This window comes from Narcine bancroftii, chromosome 11, assembly GCF_036971445.1.
Source record: "Narcine bancroftii isolate sNarBan1 chromosome 11, sNarBan1.hap1, whole genome shotgun sequence".
Classification (NCBI taxonomy): Eukaryota; Metazoa; Chordata; class Chondrichthyes; order Torpediniformes; family Narcinidae; genus Narcine; species Narcine bancroftii.
The window spans coordinates 48,630,158-48,652,691 of NC_091479.1; positions in this window are offsets into that span (position 1 = coordinate 48,630,158).

The following is a 22,534-nucleotide window of genomic DNA, read 5'->3' on the forward strand; positions in this document are numbered from 1 at the left end:
CATGCACAAAAACATGTACGCATGTGTCTTGGGTAAACTTATACCTCTCATTTTGTTCATTTTAGATTGGTCACAGTGTTTGAGCTACCGAAAGAAAATAGACACACACACCGAGAGCAGTTCAATTTATACAAATGTTTATTACTAATTCAAAAGCTGATTTCACACTACAATATGCAAGCCCTTCCCAACTATACTTATCAACGCTTGGACTGGTCCCAACTGCCGAAGCAAGGCAACGACTGCACACTTGTAGTAGGTTGTCAGGGCGCTGGTAGCAGCTTCTCCACCTCCACCGACCGGGATGTTGCACGGACTCTGGCTGTTCTTCCTTCTTGACAAGGGGTGTTCCCACCCCTCGGAGAGTCCAAACTTCAGCAGCAGGACCACAGGCTTATATACCCCAAAAACAATTAATCATGCGCCTACTCCTTCTAATATTTGTCAGTCAAAATCAAAACTGAACATTACATTCTACAATTTAGAAGATTAATTATTATGGAACCAGGATGTTATGATTTCCTGGTTTATCTCGTAGATACAAAGACTTATTAAAACTTCTCGAGCAAGACAGGTTGTGACCAATTCGTCAATTTCAGAGTGTTGCATTTGACAACTGCTTTCCCTGGGCCTCACAGTGGAATTCCATTTCAAAGTGTATCTTCAGATAAGTCCCCATGGCTGAGTTTAATTACATCTGCTAGTTCTGAAAGTAAGGTGACCTGCGTGTGGACCCAGTGTCGTCAGTTCCACATAAGCAAAAAGCATCTGGGTACAAGGTTTTAATCACCAGTTTACCTATCTCGGCTGCACCATTTCATCAGATGCAAGGATCGACAATGAGATAGACAACAGACTCGCCAAGGCAAATAGCGCCTTTGGAAGACTACACAAAAGAGTCTGGAAAAACAACCAACTGAAAAACCTCACAAAGATAAGCGTATACAGAGCCGTTGTCATACCCACACTCCTGTTCGGCTCCGAATCATGGGTCCTCTACCGGCACCACCTACGGCTCCTAGAACGCTTCCACCAGCGTTGTCTCCGCTCCATCCTCAACATCCATTGGAGCGCTTACATCCCTAACGTCGAAGTACTCGAGATGGCAGAGGTCGACAGCATCGAGTCCACGCTGCTGAAGATCCAGCTGCGCTGGATGGGTCACGTCTCCAGAATGGAGGACCATCGCCTTCCCAAGATCGTGTTATATGGCGAGCTCTCCACTGGCCACCGTGACAGAGGTGCACCTTAGAAAAGGTACAAGGACTGCCTAAAGAAATCTCTTGGTGCCTGCCACATTGACCACCGCCAGTGGGCTGATAATGCCTCAAACCGTGCATCTTGGCGCCTCACAGTTTGGCGGGCAGCAACCTCCTTTGAAGAAGACCGCAGAGCCCACCTCACTGACAAAAGGCAAAGGAGGAAAAACCCAACACCCAACCCCAACCAACCAATTTTCCCTTGCAACCGCTGCAATCGTGTCTGCCTGTCCCGCATCGGACTGGTCAGCCACAAACGAGCCTGCAGCTGACGTGGACTTTTTACCCCCTCCATAAATCTTCGTCCGCGAAGCCAAGCCAAAGAAAAAACAGCATGCACATGCACTCACACATGGTCTCACAGACTCTCACACACAATTGCATAAATCAAGATGAAAGTGGGAAAATGTTTTAGGCAGAAAAATAGATCAAAATGATTGGAAAATGTTACGTAAAGATAATCCCACAACTGCGGAGATCGGGCCGGCACAACGTGCGGAAATAAACAGTGGCATAGAATCATAGAAGATAGGAGCAGGAGGAGGTCATTCGACCCTTCGAGCCTGCTCCGCCATTCAATGAGATCATGGCTGATCTGAAGTTCAGTACCCCGTCCCCGCCTTCTCTCCGTAACCTTTAATACCCTTATACTGAAGAAATAGATCTAATTCCCTCTTAGATATATTTAATGAACCTGTCTCTACTGCCCTCTGTGGCAATGAATTCCACAGATTCACCACCCTCTGGATAAAGAAATTCCTCCTCATCTCGGTCCTAAATGGTTTGCCTATTATCCTCAAACCATGGCCCCGGGTTCTGGATTTTCCCACCATTGGAAACATCCCATCTGCATCCATTCTGTCCGGTCCTGCCAGAATTTTATATGTCTCTATGAGATCCCCTCTCAATCTTCTAAACTCCAGCGAGTACAATCCCAATTTGCGCAATCTTTCCTCCTAAATCATTCCTGCCATTCCAGGTATCAGCCTGGTGAATCGCCTCTGCACTCCCTCCATTGCAAGAACATCCTTCCTTAGATAAGGTGACCAAAACTGCACACAATACTCCATGAGGGGTCTCACCAAGGCCTGTACAGCTGCAGTAAGGTATCCTTGTTCCTCTACTCAAACCTTCTTGATATGAAGGCCAACATACCATTTGCCTTTTTAACCACCTGCTGTACCTGCATGCTCGCCTTCAGAGACTGGTGTACAAGTACCCCTAGGTCTCTCTGCACTTCCCCATCTCTTAATATATTGCCATTCAAATAGTAATCTGCCCTCCGGTTTGTATTACCAAAGTGGAAAACCTCACATTTATCCACATTGTAGTGCATTTGCCATGTATCTGCCCAGTCCCTCAATTTATGCAAATCACACTGGAGCTTCCTGACCCCCTCTTCCGTGCACACAACCCCTCCTAGCTTAGTATCATCTGCAAATTTGGAGATATTACATCTAATCCCCTCATCCAGATCATTAATGTAAATTGTGAACAGCTGGGGTCCCAGTACAGATCCCTGTGGCACCCCACTGGTCACCGCCTGCCACTCAGAAAACTCACTAACATGATCCCCAGGATCGCAAACCAGTGCGGTTGGAAGCTCGGGCAGAACAAGACACGCAGCCCTAAAATGGGGCTGGCCAGGCTGCCCATTACCAAAGCAAGATCAGGCTGAGGAAGAAGGCAAGAATGCAAGAATATTCCCATGGGCGGGAATCCCATTTACGTTAATCATGCGGCTGATTTCAGCCAATCAAGCCAATGGCGGGAACTCCCACTGTATGAAAGTAGCCTATCCAGCCACAGTAAAGTCAGAGTGTGTGGGTTTGTTCATAGTAGACTCTACAATCACCTTCGTGAGTTGGGCCTTACAATCAACCTGGCCAAATGCCAGTTTGGACTGAGCACGATTGACTTCCTGGGTCACAGGATTACCAAAGACGGGGCCACACCACTACCTAGCAAGGTGGAGGCCATCCGCAAATTCCCGAGCCCCAGAACGACCAGAGGACTACAGGAGTTTGTGGGGATGGTCAAGTTTTCTCACAGGTTAATCGCTGCAGCTGTTCGAGTGATGTGCCCAATTTTCACCCTGGCAAAGGACTTGACCTGGGATGACTCCGCACGAGTATTTGTGGAAACTGCGCTCCAGTCTACCCAGGCCAAACGCACCCACAGCTCTCACAGACGATGCCTCAGGAACAGCAATTGGTGAAGTTCTGGAGCAGCAGAAAGGAGAAAGTTGGCTTCCGCTAGCTTTCTTCAGCAAGCATCTGCAGCCCTCGGGATTTCGACAGAGAGCTACTGGCGCTGTACTTAGCCATCTGCCACTTCTGGTACTTTCTCAAGGGAAGGGCTTTCACGGACCTCAAGCCACTGACATTCACCCTGGCTAAGATTTCCGATCCCTGGTCGGTACCCCGATGGAGACACTTGATTTACATCTCGGAGTACACCACTGATGTGACACATCTCAGGAAAAGACAACATGGTCACGGACGCCTTGTCAAAGCAGAGTATCTACTGTCTGGCTAATGGACTGGACTTCGTGACACTGGAGAAGGCACAGGAGCAAGACGACGAGATCCCTCAGTATGGTCCGCCGTCACGGGGCTGCAGCTTCAGGACATCCCAGAAGATACAGGTAACACTGACCTCCTGTGTGATGTGGCCGCCAGACAGGTTTGACCCATCGTCCCAAAGGCATGGTGGCGACGAGTTGTCAACTCCATCCACGGGCTGGTGCAGCCATCAATCAGGACTACGGTCCTGCTAAAGACCAGGAAGTCAGTGTGGCATGGATTGTGGAAACAAGCCAGTGGGTGGGCCAAGACGTGCATGCAGTCCCAAACAGACAAGATACAGCAACACACCAAGGTCCTCCCGCAGACTTTCAAGTCAATGGAAGGAAGGTTTGACCACATCCACGTGGACATAGTGGTGCCCTCACCAATCTCACAGGCTTTCCACTGCCTGTTCATGGTGGTTGACCGTTTCACCCGGTGGCCAGAAGCAATCCCCTGGCTGACACATCCACCAGGTCCTACTCCAAAGCACTCCTCTAGTCCTGGGTACCAAGGTTTGAACTACCACACCACATAACCTCTGACATAGGAGCCCAATTCATCCCCAGCCTGTGGACTGATGATGCCAACCAGTGGGGCATTCAGCTACACCACATGATAGCATACCACCCGCAGTCCAACGGGATGGTGGAGCACTTCCACAGGCACCTCAAGGTTTCCCTTAGGACCAGACTCAAGGGCCCCAACTGAGTGGATGAACTTCTGTGGGGTCTGCTCAGCAGTCATACAGCACCGCAGAAGAAGAAGACCTCCACACACCCTCCACCGAGCTCGTCAACGGAGCACCACTCATGGTCCCTGGGTATTTTGTCCCACTGTCCAGAAGACAACAGGAGGATACAATCACCTTCCTGGACAGTCTGTGTGTACAGGTCGGTAACCTGGCTCCGATCCCACCCTCCAGACACAGGCAAGCCAAATTGAACATCTCCAAAGTCCGCAAAGACTGTGAGTCCATGTTCATGCACAGAGGGCCAATACCGTCCACCGCTACAGAAGCCTTATGAAGGCCCCTTCCAAATCATCCCAAACAACGGAGCCATCTTCGAATTAGACATTGGTGGCAAACCATAGGTTTCCACCACAGACAGGCTCAAGCTGACACACGCGAACCCGACAAACCTGTGGAGATGCCAGCACCTCGTCGCAGAGGCAGATCTCCAAAGGCATTAGGGACTGCATCCAAGGACACTAGGAACTGTAGCAATGTTTCTTAGGGGACGGGGTGGGTCATGAACCGCCACCATGGAAATCAGACTGGCACAACGCACAGTAACAAACAGCGGCATAACTCATTAACTTGACACCCGTATCACGAACCAGCATGTTTGGAAGCTAGGACAGTACAAGTCAGGCAGCCCTAAAATGGGGCTGGCCAGGCTGCCCAGCTAACAGAGCAACACCAGGCTGGGGAAGAAGGGGATTCATATGGAAGAATTTTCCCGTAGGCATGAATCCTGCTTATGTTATTCATGCGGCTGATGTCAGCCAATCAATCTAACGGCGGGAACTCCAACTGTATAAAATGCACCTTTCCAGCCTCTATAAAGGCAGAGCTTCAACTCCCAGAGCTACAACGCAAATTATTAATGTTACCTACAGATTTGTACAAAATCATTGTTTGCATCAACTCTATTTCCTGCCTCAAAAATGAAAAAAGATTTGATATCTTCAGAATTATGTCTCAGATGTGATAAAGAGATAGGTTCTTTTTGTCATTTGACTTGTCTGTGTCTTAAGGTTCAACCATTTGGGATATAAATTAAAGTATTTTTGGAGAAAAAATATTAAGGTTAAACTTCCATTGGATCCAATGTTAATTTTGAGGGGAAATATAGAGATGAAAATGAAGGTTTACAATGTCTCAAACTGAATTTTAACGATCAACTTCAGGTGTTTGAAGGAAATGTTCAGCCATGATTTGGAGATGGTGGATGGATTTGGGGATTCAGAGCTGGGATCTCAAAATGAGATCTTGTATTCCTCTGGAAAAATAACATCATTTACATGATAAATATCACTTTGGTTTGGAAAATATGGAGCCATATTTACAAGAGGTTGGTTGGAAAACTGAAGCTCTCAATGGCTCATCCTGGTGGAGATTTGCAGTTTCACGGCAGTTGGTTCGAATTTATATTTCTCTTTGATAATCTCCTTTTCCTAATTTTTCTTTTGGGTCGAAGGGGATGCTGGGTAGGAAGGAGTTGGTGGGGACGGTGGGGTAATGGAGAGGGAGGAGGTGATGGGTAGGGAGGGAGTGGTGATGGGGAGGGAGGTGGTGAGGGGTAGGGAGGGGTGATGGGGTGGGAGGTGGTGATGGGTAGGGAGGGGTGATGGGGAGGGAGAGTTGGTGGGTAGGCAGGAGTGATGGGAGAGAGGGGTGATGAGTTGACCCCCAAGTCCCAAATGCTTTGGTGCTCTTCAAGCAGTGGATGAACTGCTTCAATAACTTCCTCGATGCTGCTGCTGAGGTGGTCGACATCGACAAGAAGAAGTTAAAAATCCTCAGGCACGAGTCGGCCAGTGGGCCTTCCTGACAATCCAAGGCAGTGCGACTCACAACGAGGCAATGGCTGCTGTACAAGACTAAAGTGAACGTGGTATACCTCCATTACCTGCTGACGTCCAGAAAGCAACAGCCTGGTGAGTCCACTGAAGAGTTTGTCTGGTCCCTGGTCACACAAGGAAAAGACTAGGGAAACCCATGTCCACTATATTCCTGACCCAATGCGTGGAAGAACTGATTTGAGACACCTGCGTGTGGGATTTGAGGTCAGATTATATCTGGCAACGACTCCTCGAGGAGGACTCGCTCTCACTCAAAAGGCTCTTCCCATCTTGGGAAGGCCTCCCTGCAGATGACAACAATGAAGGGATGCCTATCCTGCATCAGTCACCCTCAATCAAGCCAGTCCTCACGCGATCTCAAACTCCATGATGTGGATCAAGGTGAATGGGCACAAAACAAACGGTCTTTTCAATAGCGGCAGCACGGAAAGCTTCTTGTACCCCGACATGATCCAGAGACTCTCCCTACCGGTCCGACCCATAACCAGGATGGTTTCAATGGCTGCAAGGGACCAACAGACCAGAATCTGGGGGTATCTGTGTAGCATCGCTTATGGTGGTGGGGGGTGGGGGGAGTGTTATAACAATTTCGTATTGTTAATTTGGCCTCACCTCAGCGCACCAATCCTCCTGGGCCTCGACTTTCAGAATCAGTTCAGGAGCGTGATGATGGCATTCAGGAGACCCTAAGTACCGCTGACCATCCACAGCCAACAGTGCCCGACACTGCCTTGTGGTCCCAGCACACAGCCACCGGCACCGTCCTGCGGACTCAGTACCCAGTCTCCGGCACCATACTGCAACCACACCACGCTACGGGTGCTGCCCTCCATCGCAGTTCGTAATCCTCACCCTGGATTGTAAAACAATGGCCACCTAGAGTACATGCTATAGCTTGGAAGACATGCAGTTCATCCGGGCTGAGGTTCAATGACTCCTGGCAGAGGGAATCATAGCCCCTAGCACCAGTTCCTGGAGGACGCAGGTCCTCGTGGTCAGAGGTGCGGTCAAGCCCTGGATGGTAATTGATTATATTCAGACCATCAACCATTTCACCCAGTTGGATGTGTTCCCGCTTCCCCGTATTGTCGACTTGGTCAATTAAGTTGCTTAGTACAGCATTTTTTCGACTGTGACCTCAAGTTAGCCTACCATCAACTCCCCCTTCGTCCAGCTGATCAAATATATACAGGCTTTGAGGCAGACGGAAACCTCTTTCATTTCCTGTGGGTGTGTCTCGGGGTTACTAACGGTGTTTCTACCTTTCAGAGAGTGATGGAATGGATGGTGGAGGAACACGGGCTGACAGCGACGTTCCCCTACCTTGACAATGTCACCATCTGCAGCCATGACCAGCAGGACCACGACGTGAATCTCGCAAAGTTCATGCATATGGCCAAGTCCTTCAAGTGCGTGTTCAACACGCAGCGCCTGGCCCTTCTTGGATGTACCATGGTTCATAGTGTCATTGCCCCCAACCCAGACCGCATACAACGCTTCATGGAGTTCCCTGTCTCAAACTCCCAGAAGGCGTTTAAGAGGTGCCCAGGGCTATTTTCATATTATGCTCAATAAGCTTCGCCGATAAGCCCAACCCCCTAATTCGTACAAACACCTTCCCATTATCGGCGGAGGCCCAGGCTGCTTTTGACCAAATTAAAGGAGACATCACAAATGCCATGATGCATGCCGTGGATGAATCTGTCCCCTTTCAAGTGGAGAGCGATGCCTCCGATGTCGCACTGACTGTCACGTTAAACCAAACAGGCAGCCCGATTATCTTGCACCCTGCACAGTCCCGAACTTCCGAACTCTGGTACTCCTCTGTCAAGAAGGAGTCTCAAGCGATCGTTGAAGTGGTGGCCACTGGCGACACTAACTGGCCGGTAAAAGATTTACCTGTCGACTGACCAGAGGGCAGTGGCCTTCATTTTCAGTGTCAAACAACAGGGTAAAATCAAGATTGACAAGATTCTGAGGTGAAGGATAGAATTGTCCACCTACATCTATGACATCTTGTACCAGCCGGATAAGCTCAATGTCCCCTCGGATGCCCTAGCCCGAGAGACGTGCGCCAGCATGCATCTCGACCATCTCCACATCCTCCATGACCACCTATGTCACCCCGGAGTCATGAGGTTGTATCATTTCGTTAAAACGTGAAACCTCCAGTACTCTGTAGAGGATGACTGGTCCACGACCAGACACTGACAAATGTGCGCCAAGTGTAAACCTCAGTTCTACCGACCAGAAAAGGCACACCTCATCAAGACTGCCCGCCCTTTCGAATGACTCAGTATCGATTTCAAGGGCCCCCTCCTGACCACAAATAGGAACGCCTATATCCTGATGGTGGCGGACAATTTCTCCAGGTTCCGCTTTGCAACCCCCTGCCCAGATACGACCTCAGCTATGGTCACCAAGGCCCTGAGCAGTATCTTCTCTCCTTTTGGGTGCCCTGACTACATCCATAGTGACCGGGGGACCTCGTTCATGAGTGAAGAAATGCAACAGTACTTTTTTGGCCTGAGGCACAGCCACCAGCAGGACCACCAGCTTTAACCCCAGAGGTAATGGCCAGGTGGAAAGGGAGAACAGCACCATCTAGAAGGCAATGGCCCTGGCCCTCAGATCTAAAGATTTGCCAGTATCCCGCTTGGTAGGACGTCTTGCCCAAAGCCCTCCACGCCATCTGGTCTTTACTATGCACCGCTAATATGACCACCCCACGTTAACACCTCTTTGCTTTTCTTAGATCACCGAATGGTTCCTCCATCCCTCCCTGGCTGACCACCCCAGAGACGGTTCTGCTTCGGAAGCACGTCAGGGGCCATAAGACGGACCCACTGGTTGACTCAGTGCATCTCATCCATGCAAACCCACAATACACCTTATGGGGGGGAGAGATCAGCAGCGTGAGTCGGGGGGGGGGCGTGGGAGGATACCGGCAGTGTGAGTCAGGTGGGGGTGGGGAGAGACCAGCAGCACGAGTGCCAGGCAAAGAGGGAGGGGAGAAGACTGGCAGCGAGTCGCATATTAAAGGTAAAAGAGCCACGTGTGGCTCACGAGCCGCTGATCGGCCACCTCTGCTCTAGCTGTTGGTGGTGGTGGGGGGGGGGGGGGGTGGGGGTGCTTTTCCCACCCCTGGTTTGCTGGGTTTTGTCCTGCTGCTGTTGTGTTACTATATGTAGCTGTTAGTATGGTTGTGGTGTCACCCCCGCTTGTTGATTGTGTTCTGGTGGGTTCCATTTTTATTAAAGGGGGTGACTGTAGAGATATGATTGTATGTGCTGGCTGCCCCTCTCTCCGGGTGTCCTTCTACCTTGGCTCCTCCCTTAGTCCTGCGCATGTGACCCCAGCCATAAAGGTCGAGGCCCCTCTCCTTCCCGCTCCTTCCTAGCCTTGGACCCGGGCCAGCAGTCTCTAGTACAATAAAGCCTATCATTCCCCTCAGTCTTTGTCCGAGTCATATTGGGGCTAATGAGAGCGCCCAAGAATGATCTATTTAAAAGACTGAAAGGAACATGTGACAAAGCATCTGACCAAATAAGGATAAGACTAAATAAAGAGTTTGGGGTCGCAAAATCAGGGGAATGGGAGAAGTAAACAAGGACGGGCTTTAAGACGAGGAGAGGAACAGCTTTTGAGAGGTTAAATGAACAGTTCCTCAGTTAAATGACCAATTCAATTAACCAAGGAGTGGTTTATGAACACAAAGAAATGCATAAAAATGAAAGTAAATATATCAGTGAATGTCCCTTCTCTGAAGGACACCCGCTCTTGCAAGAACGTTGAATAAAAGGTTCTATCACTTCACCCACTGACTCTGTGAAATTATTTCTTCACTTAGCTGGGTTTCTCACAGGAATCAGTTACAATTTAATTCTGTTTTCTTCTTCAAATATAATTAACAACTACTTTTCTTGAAGTAACCCTGTGCTGTGGTGCCTTTCTATTGCTGCTGGGTTTTGGGGTCCTCTGGACTCCGTAACAATATGTACTGGAATGGAGTAATTCATGTTCTGTTCTGTGATTTTAGATGAAATATTAAGAAAGAGAGAAAGTGTTGGGCCTGGACAAGAAGGGCCAGGCTGCCTGTTTCAGAGCTGGAATTGTGAGATGGTTCTAGGAATCATCTTTGAATATCTGTACCATGTCCAAAGTCTGGTAATTCGTCGTGTAGAACTGTAAGGTCAGGCAGATTTTACACCTTAAAAGGAGATTTTCTTTGGGGGGGGTGTTTCCTCAACTTATAATCATATAAATTATAATAGATCAACATCAGGCAGCTTTTACACCTTAAAAGGAGATTTTCTTTGGGGGGGGGGGGGTTTACTCAACTTATAATCATATAAATTATAATAGATCAACATCAGGCAGCTTTTACACCTTAAAAGGAGATTTTCTTTGGGGGGGGGTTTACTCAACTTATAATCATATAAATTATAATAGATCAACATCAGGCAACTTTTACACCTTAAAAGGAGATTTTCTTTGGGTTTTAATTGGCTGGTTTCAGTGACATCACAATCGCCATTTACTCTATAAACATCGTGCAGTGGGCAAGTTGTCAGACTACTTCACGACTCTTGGATATCCTGACGACTTAGCTGAACACATATCACGATGCCGCAAAGAATTACACCGATTTACTTCCCATCACATTGGACCATTCATCGAATGAGTACGATCTCAGAGGAACAAGATTTCACCATCTTCCTACAAGATGAGGGAAGTTCAGGTCACTGTCACCCCAGAGAACATCCCATTCGAATTGCGTGGGAGGAGGATCTGCCTCGAAGACCATGGCAGATCCTCCTTAGAAAGATCCTGAACCGGGTGGCAGTGGCCTGCAGAATGTGCTGCGGTCACTCATAGACCATTCCCTGACCGAAAAACATCCTCGTGCACCAGTCAGTTGCTTAACTGACAACATCAACATTACGCTGCCCATCATCTCTGCATCGAAAGTGGATAATAGGTCTAAAATGTTAATAAATTATGGAAGGTTCACTTTCAAAAAACCGAGAGTGCAAGTGTCCTATCTGCTTTTACCTTGAGGTCTGGCAGTTCATGCCCTCTGCATATGAAGTGAATGTGCTGGGTAGAAGAGTTAAGATGTTATTATAACTGTATTCTGAAAGATAGAGCAGACTTTTAAATGATTGCTGTGAATGACTAAGAAATGGGTATTGGGACACTCACACAGACAGGTCAGCTACAACTCACAACATTCCAGACAACTCTCCATTCTCACCTCTTCCCTAAAGCCAGCTCCTGGTCCTCTGCACAATAACACGAGGACCTGCTGTTACACAAACCAGCTGTCAGACGCAGCCCATTCATAAACGGCTTCCCGCCCACAAACAGCTGACGGTGCGACAAGCTTGTCAAAGAGAATGTGGAAACATCATAAGCCTGCAGACCGAGCAAGGGCCCTGATGGCTTGGCTTTAGTGTCTGGAATTCAACTAACCCCGTTCCAAATCATGAAGACTCTCCTCCCCTCCCCGACTCGCGCTGCCAGTCTCCCCCGTTGGAACCAAGGGGTTAAGTAATCATGGAAAATATGCCTATGTACTATTCATTATATATTCATTATCCATTACTATGTAACAATTTACTATTTACTTCAATTATACTGTTTAAGGGAAATATTAATGCAATTAAGTAACAGCCACAGTATGTAGAAAAGTTGGCTGATTATTCTTCTTTTCTTTGGCTTGGCTTCGCGGACGAAGATTTATGGAGGGGGTAAAAAGTCCACGTCAGCTGCAGGCTCGTTTGTGGCTGACAAGTCCGATGCGGGACAGGCAGACACGATTGCAGCGGTTGCAGGGGAAAATTGGTTGGTTGGGGTTGGGTGTTGGGTTTTTCCTCCTTTGCCTTTTGTCAGTGAGGTGGGCTCTGCGGTCTTCTTCAAAGGAGGTTGCTGCCCGCCAAACTGTGAGGCGCCAAGATGCACGGTTTGAGGCGTTATCAGCCCACTGGCTGATTATAGTATGTGTAGAATTTGCTGCCTCCAAATACAAAGAGAGAAAATACTTTCATCCCCAAAGTTACACTGCTCATTGTAAAGCACACATGGGAGTAAGAGGATAGCAGATAGGAGAAGTTAGACAGGATGAGGTTGGAGGAACCATAGGGACAGTGATTTATTCTGAAACAGGCCAGTGACAGGAAGATAAGTGTATTGCAAGGATAAGCGATAAGACTACCATGACTGAGAATGTCAGAGACAAATAAAATGGATAAACCAATTTAGTAGGAATGATGTCATAAGGGTACACGGGAGGTGTTGATTAGAACAGAAGACTATGGCCAGCCGAGAACAAAGAAATAATTAGAAATATCTGGGGTATGAATTGACTTCTGATCAAAACAACAGGATGTTCTGGCCTTGGGGATTAAGATAGGAGGTCCACATCATCGATAATTGCAGAGCAGGAAATTGCTTGAGATAAATCTTATGCAAGGAGTCTATCAAAGAAAGCCAACTCTTGGTCAATGTAACAATGTTGATGTATATAAACAGAAGAGACTGGACAGTAGGTGTGAGTCTTGGGGAATAGCTCACCGAGAAGGTGATTTAAGAAACAAATGACTGAATCAGAGCTCTGTTAAGTTTTATTCTTGTACTATGTAATAAACTGATTGTGAAACCGAATACCTTCTCCTATCACTTCATTCAACGAGCACGCTGGACTCAGACGACACAGACCAAATTGAGGGTAGGGTAAGGCCAGAGTCCGACACAAACTAAACCATCCTGTCCCTCAATAGCTACCCGAGTGTTACCCTGGGCAGGTGTCACTATTTCCCCTTTTACAGGAGGGCCACTACCTGGTGATGCCACCCATGCCTTTTGTCCGACATTCTCTAGCTCGGGAATGGGATCAATGACTGTTTTTCCACTGGAATAGGCTGTATATTTTTAACCTACTCTAATTTTACCAGATTCTCCCAAATATATATTCCATGACAATGGGGTTAAGGGCGTAACCAATGTGGCCTTCATCGTGTGAGGTTGCATCAGACTGAGCATGGAAACTAAGTACAAGGGCACCGAGTGCCGCTATGAACCAAGGATCTACCTGTCTCAGGTGTTCTGAAAGATTGGTGCAATGTTCCAGTCAGCTAGACTTTGCCACATCATCTTCGTGGAAATGTTTTCATAGACAAACATTTATGACCACAAAGCCATCAGGTAGTCGTCAGCACGGAATTCCTGCTGACACAGAGAGACCAGGACTTGATGGATAATGTGGGGTGGTCCTCTGAGCAGAGAATCCAGAGACAGACATCCAGACCTCCCTCTGGTTAAGGAGAGTGAGGCCATCATGGACAAGGAGTGTGGCCTGAAGGACCAGGTCAAGGAACTTGAGCTGCAGCTCGATGATCTTACTCTGGTTAGGGAGAATGAGGCTATTGTAGACAATAGCTACAGGCAGATGGTCGCACAGGGGCTCACGGGATGAGGGTCAGTGGGTTACCGTTAGGAGGAGGAAAGGGAGGGGTCAGATTCATGTGCAAGCACCCAAGTCTGTAATCTTCAGAAATCAGTACTCCACCTTGAATACTGAGGAAGGGGATAGTCAGACTATGGTGGGCAGAGGTGTGGTGTCAAACTCTGTAGGGAAAAAAGGAAATGGGCGATAGTGATACGGTGAGGGTTGGTAGGATAAGGAAAGAGACAAGTTTAAATAATTTGAGGGAGGAAAAGCAGGAAGTGTTAAACAGATGTTGCAGTGAAAATTGTTAGAATGGTAGAGAGGAGGATATGCAGAAGGTAGGATATAGGAGATACCTGAGTTATATTTATTTTAATGCGAGGTGCGTAGTAAGGAAGCTGGATGAGCTAAAGGAGTGGATTGACATGTGGCATTATGATATTGTGGCCATTAGCGAGATATGGTTGAAAGAAGGTTGTGACTGGCAGTTGAATGTTCCAGGATTTTGCTGCTTTAGGTGTGACAGAGTTGGTGGATTAAGAGGGGGAGGTGTGGCATTACATGTCAGGGAGGATATTACAGCAGTGCTGAGGCAAGACAGACTGGAGGGCTCGTCAAGAGAGGCAGTGTGGGTAGAGCTGAAAAATAAGAAGGGTGAAGTTACTATTATGGGGTATATTATAGGCCTCCAAATGGGGAAAGGGAACGAGGAGAGCAAATGTGCAAATAGGTGAGATATGCAAGTGAAATAGGGTGGTGTTGGTTTGGGATTTCAATTTTCCAGACATCGATTGGGAAATGTAGTCAGTAAAAGGGCAGGATGGCTTAGTATTTATGCATTGTGTTCAGGATTGCTTTTTGCAGCAATATGTTGTGACGCCAACTAGAGTGGAAGCAGTGTTCGATCTGTTGTTTGGGAATGCAATGGGGCAGGTGACAGAGGTGAGCGTTAGGGCGAACCAGATCCAATGATCATGGGTCCATTAGTTTTAGCTTAATGATGGAAAGGAATAGGTCGGGTCCGAGGTTGAAGGTCTTCGAGTGGGGGAAGGCCAGCTTTGGAGAAATGAGAAGGGATTTGCAGAGAGTTGTGTGGGCTGAACTTTTTCCTGGAAAGGATGTAGAGAAAATTTGGGGGACATTTAGTGGTGAGATTTTGAGAGTACAGGATCTTTATGTTCCAGTCAGGCCAAAGGGGAAGAGTAAAGGTTCGAGGGAGCCATGGTTTCCTGGTGAAATTAAGAGGTTGGTTCGGGACAAGAGGGAGACCTACACCAAATATAAAAAACAAGGGATTGAGGAGATAGGTAAAAAGGGATGAGGTGTCCATAGCCAATCAGGCAAAGGTGAATCCTCAGGGTTTTTTCAGATATGTGAACAGTAAAAGGAGGGTTAAACATAGAATAGGTCGACTGGATGATGGGACCAGTGAACTATGTCAGGAACCGTATGAGATGGAGAAATATTGAACAATTTGTTCTCATCTGTATTCACGAGGGAAGCAGACATTGGGCTCTACAAGATAAGAGAGGCAAAGGGGTTAGTTATGGAAAGAATATGGATTAGTAAAGTGAGAGTTTTGGAGCTTCTTGGGTCAGTTAAGGTGGATAAGTCTCCTGGTGCTGATGGGATTTTTCGCAGGACTTTAAGGGAGGTGAGGGAACAAATAGTGGGGGCATTGACAGTGATTTTTCAAAGATCACTGGAGGAGGGTGTGGTGCCACGGGATTGGAGGGTTGCAAATGTAGTTCTGTTGTTCAAAAAAGGCAGTAGGTGTAGGCCAAGTAATTATCGGCCAGTAATTTTGACTTCGGTGGTGGGGAAGGTTATGGAGGGTATTCTTCAAGATAGGATGTACAAATATCTGGATAGGCAGAGATTTATTGGGGCACCCAGCATGGGTTAGTGAAGGGAGAATCATGTTTGATGAATCTTGTTGAGTTTTTTGAAGAGGTGAGGAGAAAAGTAGATGAAGGTAGGACGGTTGACGAGATCTATTTAAATTTTAGTAAAGGCTTTTGATAAGGTACTGCATGTAACGTTAGTTAGGAAGGTTCATCACTAGGGATTAATAGATAGTAAGATGGGTTCAGAGGTTGCTGGGAGATAGACAGCAGACAGTCATGGTGGACAACTGTCTGTTAGGATGGAAGCCTGTGACAAGTGGTGTGCCTCAGGGATCGGTGTTGGATACCCTGTTCTTTATCATTTATATTCATGATTTGGTTCAGGGGGTGGTTAACAGGGTAAGCAAATATGCAGACGATACAAAAATTGGGGAAGTGGTGGATGGTGAGGAAGGTTTTCTTGGATTACAGGATTTGGTTTGTTTAGAAAAGTGGACTGATGGAATTTAATGTTGACAAGTGTGAGGTGCTGCATTCCGGAAAAAATAATCAAAATATGACCTATGCAGTTAAGGGGAGGGTGACGAGGAATGAGGAGGAACAGAGGGATCTTGGAGTTATGGTACAGAGTTCACTGAAGGTGGATTCCCATGTAGACAGGGTGGTTAAGAAGGCATATGGTCTGCTGGCCTTCATAAATCATAGCATAGAGTGTAGGAGCTGGAAGGTGATGCTGCAGCTCTTTAAGGCATTGGTGAGGCCAGGTTTTGAGTTTTGTGCTCAGTTCTAGTTTCCAAATTATACGAAGGATATAGATAAGGTGGAGATGGTGCAGAGAAGATTTACAAGAATGTTGCCTGGCTTACAGCATCTGGATGAGAGGGAGAGATTAAGGAGACTGGGACTTTATTCATTGGAATGTCGATGACTGAGAGGGGACTTGATGGAGGTATTTAAAATTATGAAAGGAATAGATAGACTAGACATAAACAAAATCATTCCTCCGAGGGCAGGGAAGTTTGGAACAAGAGGCCATGAGTTAAGGGTAAGAGGGCAAAACGTTAGGAGAAATATTAGAGGATGCTTCTTCATTCAGGGAGTGGTGGCAGAATGAAATGTTCTTCCGAATGAGATAGTTGCAGCAGGGTCCCTTCTGTCATTTAAGAGATGGTTGGATGTGTGCATGGAGGTGAGGGGGTTGGAGGAATATTGGCGGAGAGTGGGAGGATTGAGCTAGTGGATTTGTTCTCGTGAACCGGTGATAACTCGAAAGGCTGACATGGCCTGTTTCCGCTCTGTAAATGGTTATGTGGTTACATGGTGACACAGTTTTGCATTTCAATGTCCCGTCCCTTGTTACAAAACTCTCTGCTCTCCACGTTAGTGCTGCACATTTCTTCACTGCTGCTATGGCTGTTTGAAATTTTTCCAAATTCATTTTTGTATCTGCTTCATAAATATGATTCGTATTTTTATCTTCAGAATTTGTCCTAATAATATACTGAAATCCTTCCCAAATTCTTCCACTTTTACACAGGTCCAAACCGAATGGAAAAAAAAAGTTCCGATCACCTGATTACATTGAAAACATTTCTCGGAATAATTGGAGATAAGTCCATTTAATTTATATGGAGTATAACAGAATTGATGTAGACAATTGTAATTTTATAACTGACATAAATCATATTTGTAACATTCTTGACACAATCTTGACCCTATTTCTTCTTGAATTTGTATATTTCAATCTTCTTTCCACCTTTGTTTTGATTTATATAAATTCTTTTCCCCATATTATACTTGTTGTCTATAAAATCTCCTTCCCAAAAATTGAATATTCTATTCCCTCTGTTCATAGGCAATAACACATATTTACACACTGGTGCTTTTCTTGAGATCCCTACCTTTTTTCCCTAAACATACATTAATTTCTTGCCACATTCTGATCAGATCTATCTGTTTTTTTTCTAGTAATTTGACTCTCCATTTACTGATAAAATACTTTGCTTCCCCTCCTCCATTGTTGTCGGGTTCGTGTGGGTCACAAAGGTTAAGAATCAGACAAAAGCGAAGGTACAAAGCACACTTTTATTTTGGGGATGGAAACAGGACAACAGGGTCGATGTGTCAAGAAAACCTCCACACACAGAATACGCAGGGAGTAAATGTACACTTCTAATTAGGAGGGAGAAACCATCAGAGCCTGGGGGAAATTACATGAACGCACACATTCAACATTCAGGATCAAGGTGATACTGTGAGCTCCCACCCCTTGACCGGTATGGACATGGCTCTTCCTAGCTGACCTCGAGACTCACCCCAACCCAGTGTGAAAGGTGCTACTTACTAGCCATGAGGGAGTCGAAAGAGAAAGAAGAAAGGGGGACATGGTCCTTTAAAGTTCTGCGGGCCGTGCTGGGAGGGCCAATCTCTCGGGGCAGGCTGGGCCCCGTTGACTGCTGTGGCCAATGCTCGAAGCCAAGTGCAAGGGCTCAGCAGGGGTCAGTTGAGATAATTCACCTGGGCCAATTGGGTGAAGGTCAGGCGTGAGTCTGGCCAGGATGCCTGGACAGCAGTTCCTGGTGATTTACGTGGGCCAATCGCAAGGGTCACCTTGATGGCTTGGAGTGAGTCTTTGGCCTTGATTGGCAGGTAATGTGTCCACTGAACTGGAGCACAGCAGCGCCTCCAGGTGGTGGATACTGCCTCTCCATTGACAATCCACCCCTTCGGAAGACATGCTGATTGCCAATAAAGTGCGACAGGTAATAAGAAGATTTAATGGGGCAATGCAAGGGTGCATATAAATTGACAATCACATCATGGAATAACTATAGCAATGATAACAAAAATAAGTGCAATCCCCCAGTGAATGATAGTCACCCAAATGCCCCTCATGGAGCCAAATGGCCCCCAGGATCCCCATGAGGTGGTGATGCTGGTCCCTGGATTTTTGAATTTTGGCCATTGAGTCCCGAATGTGGTCAGTCAGGTGGGTGATGTTAAAGGATTCCTTGGGAATGTAGGTGCAGCACTCCTGGCCAATGACAGCACAGCCGCCAGCAGGTAGTCCAGGGCTATCTGATTTGGCATTTCCACCATAACTCTCTCCTTCAGCTCCACAACTGTCCAGGTCAGGGTGTCCTGTGTATGGTGCAGGGACACTGCTGTCTCGTTGGCCAACATCTCTAGGAGGGTGGTCATCTGGGTCACTTCGTTGGAGAGCCATGCGGTGCCATATCTGAGGAAGGCGATCATCCAGAATAATTCGCCTGCAGTAAGGGCACGTTGCAGTGGTCGCTAAAAGGCTGGGTGCTCCCATAGGTCATCAAGAGAGTGGATGTAGGGCACCTTGAATGTGGGGAAATGGCAGCCCTACCAGGTGGCAGTAAGCTAGGAGTAGATATGGTGGCCACCTACCCAGTGGGTCCCATTTATGGTCCAGGGGCCCCCCACCTTGCTGACACCAACAGAGGTGGTGATGCGGAGGCCGGTTACATTGTGTGCTAGCCGTCACAGCTGCCGTCTGGGAGGGTGGAGGTGTGTCTTTGGGGGAGTCTTAACCAACACTTCTTTGGTCTATGGAGGAGCTGTGGGATGATGCAGAGTGTCGGGACTTGAGTGGTGGTCCAATTTTAGGCAGGCAAATACTGGTTCCTGAAGCATCCACCCCATCGGGAGTCAGTGGAAGGAATAGTGTTGAGTTAACCCAAACCCACTGAAGCAAAGAGTCTCGGTAGGCAGTTCATCTGAGAGTCGTCTAGTTGGTTGGGGTTGAGTGGTAATGCTTGATTGGTGTGTGCTGGAGTTTGGACACAGACCCTGCAGTCTGAACTATTCGTGGTGGTGATGAAATCATAGGTAATGCAGAGGAACGTGATCACCGATCTGACATTGCCAATGGTTGCCGCTAGCAGCAAGGGTAGAAGCAGTGCTTGCATGTCCTGTGGGGTTGAAAAAAAATTCATTGTCCCTTTGTGAGATGGTGGGTGTGGAGACAGGAGAGTTTGCTTTAGCCCAGAATTGCGAACTACTGGGAATATCCTGGACTGAACGTGACAATCTCCCCCAACTCTCCCCAATACCTCACTCTCAGGGGTTTTTGGGGGCTCTGGTTCCATGGATGGGAGTGTTGAATGTGGTGAGATATGGGGTTGTCTCCTTGGCTGGTGGGGCGTGGGTTAAAGTGATCCACAGCCTGTTGCAGCACCGTCAGCTCCACCCCCCACCGACCCACCTTGATGTGTGCGAGTGGGTCAGAGTGCAGATGCTCTCTGTGAACTGGCCTTTCATCCTTTCAACCAACCAGGATGCCTGGGGGTGATAGGGGATGTGGAGCAGCCAGGATATCCCCACCTCAGCAGCCCAGTCTTGGGCTTTAGACCCCGAAAAGTGTGAGCCAGGATTGAATCGCTCCTCCAACAGGATTCCGTAAATGGAGGACAGGGGCTGTAATCCTTTAATGGTGTTATTCTGGTCGGCTTTCTCACAGGAAGTCGAGCACGTCGATTTTGGACTGATTCAGGGTGAGGGCGACCCTGAACTGTTCTGTCCATCATCATGTGCTGTAAACCCCTAGATGGCTGCTTTTGCGGTGAGCCCAGGCAGCCAGTGCCCCATTGTCAGTGTCTGGTGGGGAGGTGGAGTCAGTGCATCTTTGAGCAACTTTGGCCAAGGCCACATTGTGCGCAGCCTCCTCTATGGTGTTGCAGGTCTGGATGTCTACGTGGTGAACTGTGATCTCTCTGTGGGGGCTTGGTCCCAGAGCAACTGCCCGTGGTGCTGTCCCCAAAGGGGGCATCGTGGATTTCTCACCCTGTCTCATGCCATTGGGCCATACAGACCACCATGCCATTGGCCACTGCCCATGAATCGGGGTGGATGTTAATGGGCCCAGTGGTGTCCTGAAGTGTGAATGCCATTGCTGCCAGTTCAGCAAGTTGGCTGGAGCCCCCCTCTCCCTCTTTGATGATGACGTTCCCCATGGTAGAGTAGAGAGCCGCTGCCTTCCGGTATTGATTACCCCCTTTCCAGCGGCTCGAGCTGCCTGTGATCCAGGCTTGTATCTGGCTGTGTGGGCTCACTGCAAAATCAGCCACCGATGGGCTGACAGCACATGACAATGGGCAGAACAGTTCAGGGTCGCCCTCACCCGGAATCAGTTCAAAACCAACGTGCTTGACTTCCCCATCTGTCAGCAGGTAAAGTCAAGAGGAAGGCCAACAGGGCCTCCGGGACAAATTTGCTGTGGCATGGGAGCTGGTCGTGTATGGCAGATCAATGATATTGGACTCCTCCCTCACCAAGATTAAAAAAATACCTAGTATATCCTGACCATGGTGAATACGTATTCTGCTGCACTGGTGGCAGTGTCCTGTGAGAAAGCCAACCACAATAACACCATTAAAGGATTACAGCCCCTGTCCTCCATTTACGGAATCCTGTCGGAGGTGCCGATCCAATCCGGGCTCACACTTTTCGGGGTCTAAAGCCCAAGAATGGGCTGCTGAGGTGGAGATATCCTGGCTGCTCCACATCCCCTATCTCCCCCAGGCATCCGGGTCAGTTGAAAGGATGAAAGGCCAGTTCACGGAGAGCATCTGCACTCTGACCCCCTTGCACACATCAAAGTGAGGGGGGGTGGCTGACGGAGCTGCAACAGGCTGTGAATCACTTTAACACACGCCCCACCGGCCAAGGAGACATCCGCATATCTCACCACCTTTAACACTCACATCCCCGGAAACAGATCCCCCCAAATCCCCCGAGACTGAAGACTTGGGGAGAGTATGGGTACAACAGCCATGAAGTCCACCCCAAAAGGGGGGAGATTGTTGCTTTCAGTGCTGGAGATTCCCAGTGGTTCGCAATTCTGGGCCTAACCAACCTCTCCTGTCTCCACACCCACCATCTCACAAAGGGACAATGAGTTTTTTTTTCCACCCCACAGGAACATGCAATGCCTGCTTCTACCCTTGCTGCTAGCGGCAACCATTTGCAATGTCAGATTGCTGATCACGTTCCTCTCCATAACCTATGATTTCACCACCACCACGAACAGATCGGACTGCTGGATCTGTGTCCAAACTCCAGCACACACCAAACAAGCATTACCACTCACCCCCAACCAACTGGACGACTCTCAGATGAACTGCCTACCGAGACTCTTTGCTCCAGTGGGTTTGGGTTAACTGTATGGGGTGGACCTAATGGCAGCTCACCACCCCTGGTATCTCTGCTTAACACTATCCCTTCCACCGACTCCCAATGGGGTGGATGCTTCAGGAACTGGTATTTTTCTGCCTAAAAGTGGACCACCACTCGAGTCCCGACACTCTGCATCATCCCACAACTCATCCATAGACCAAAGAAGTGTTGGTGCAGACTCCCCCACAGACACACCTCCACCCTCCCAGTCGGCAACAGTGACGACCGGCACAGAGGGTACCCGGGCTCCGCACTCCATTGGTGTCACCAAGCTGGGGGGCCCCTGGACCTTGAATGGCACCCACTGGGAAGGTGGCCACCGTGCCTACTCCTGGCTTCCTGTCACCTGGTAGGGCTGCCATTTCTCCACATTCGTGGTGGCCTACATCTACTCTTTTGATGACATAGGGGAGCACCCAGCCTTTGGTGACCACTGCAACAAGAGAGCTTTTACTGCAGGCGAATGGTTCTGGATGATCGCCTTCCCCAGATATGGCACTGCATGGCTCTCCAATGAAGTGACCCAGATGACCACCCTCCTGGAGATGTTGGCCAATGAGACAGCAGTGTTCCTGCACCATACAAAGGACACCCTGACCTGGACAGTTGTGGAGCTGG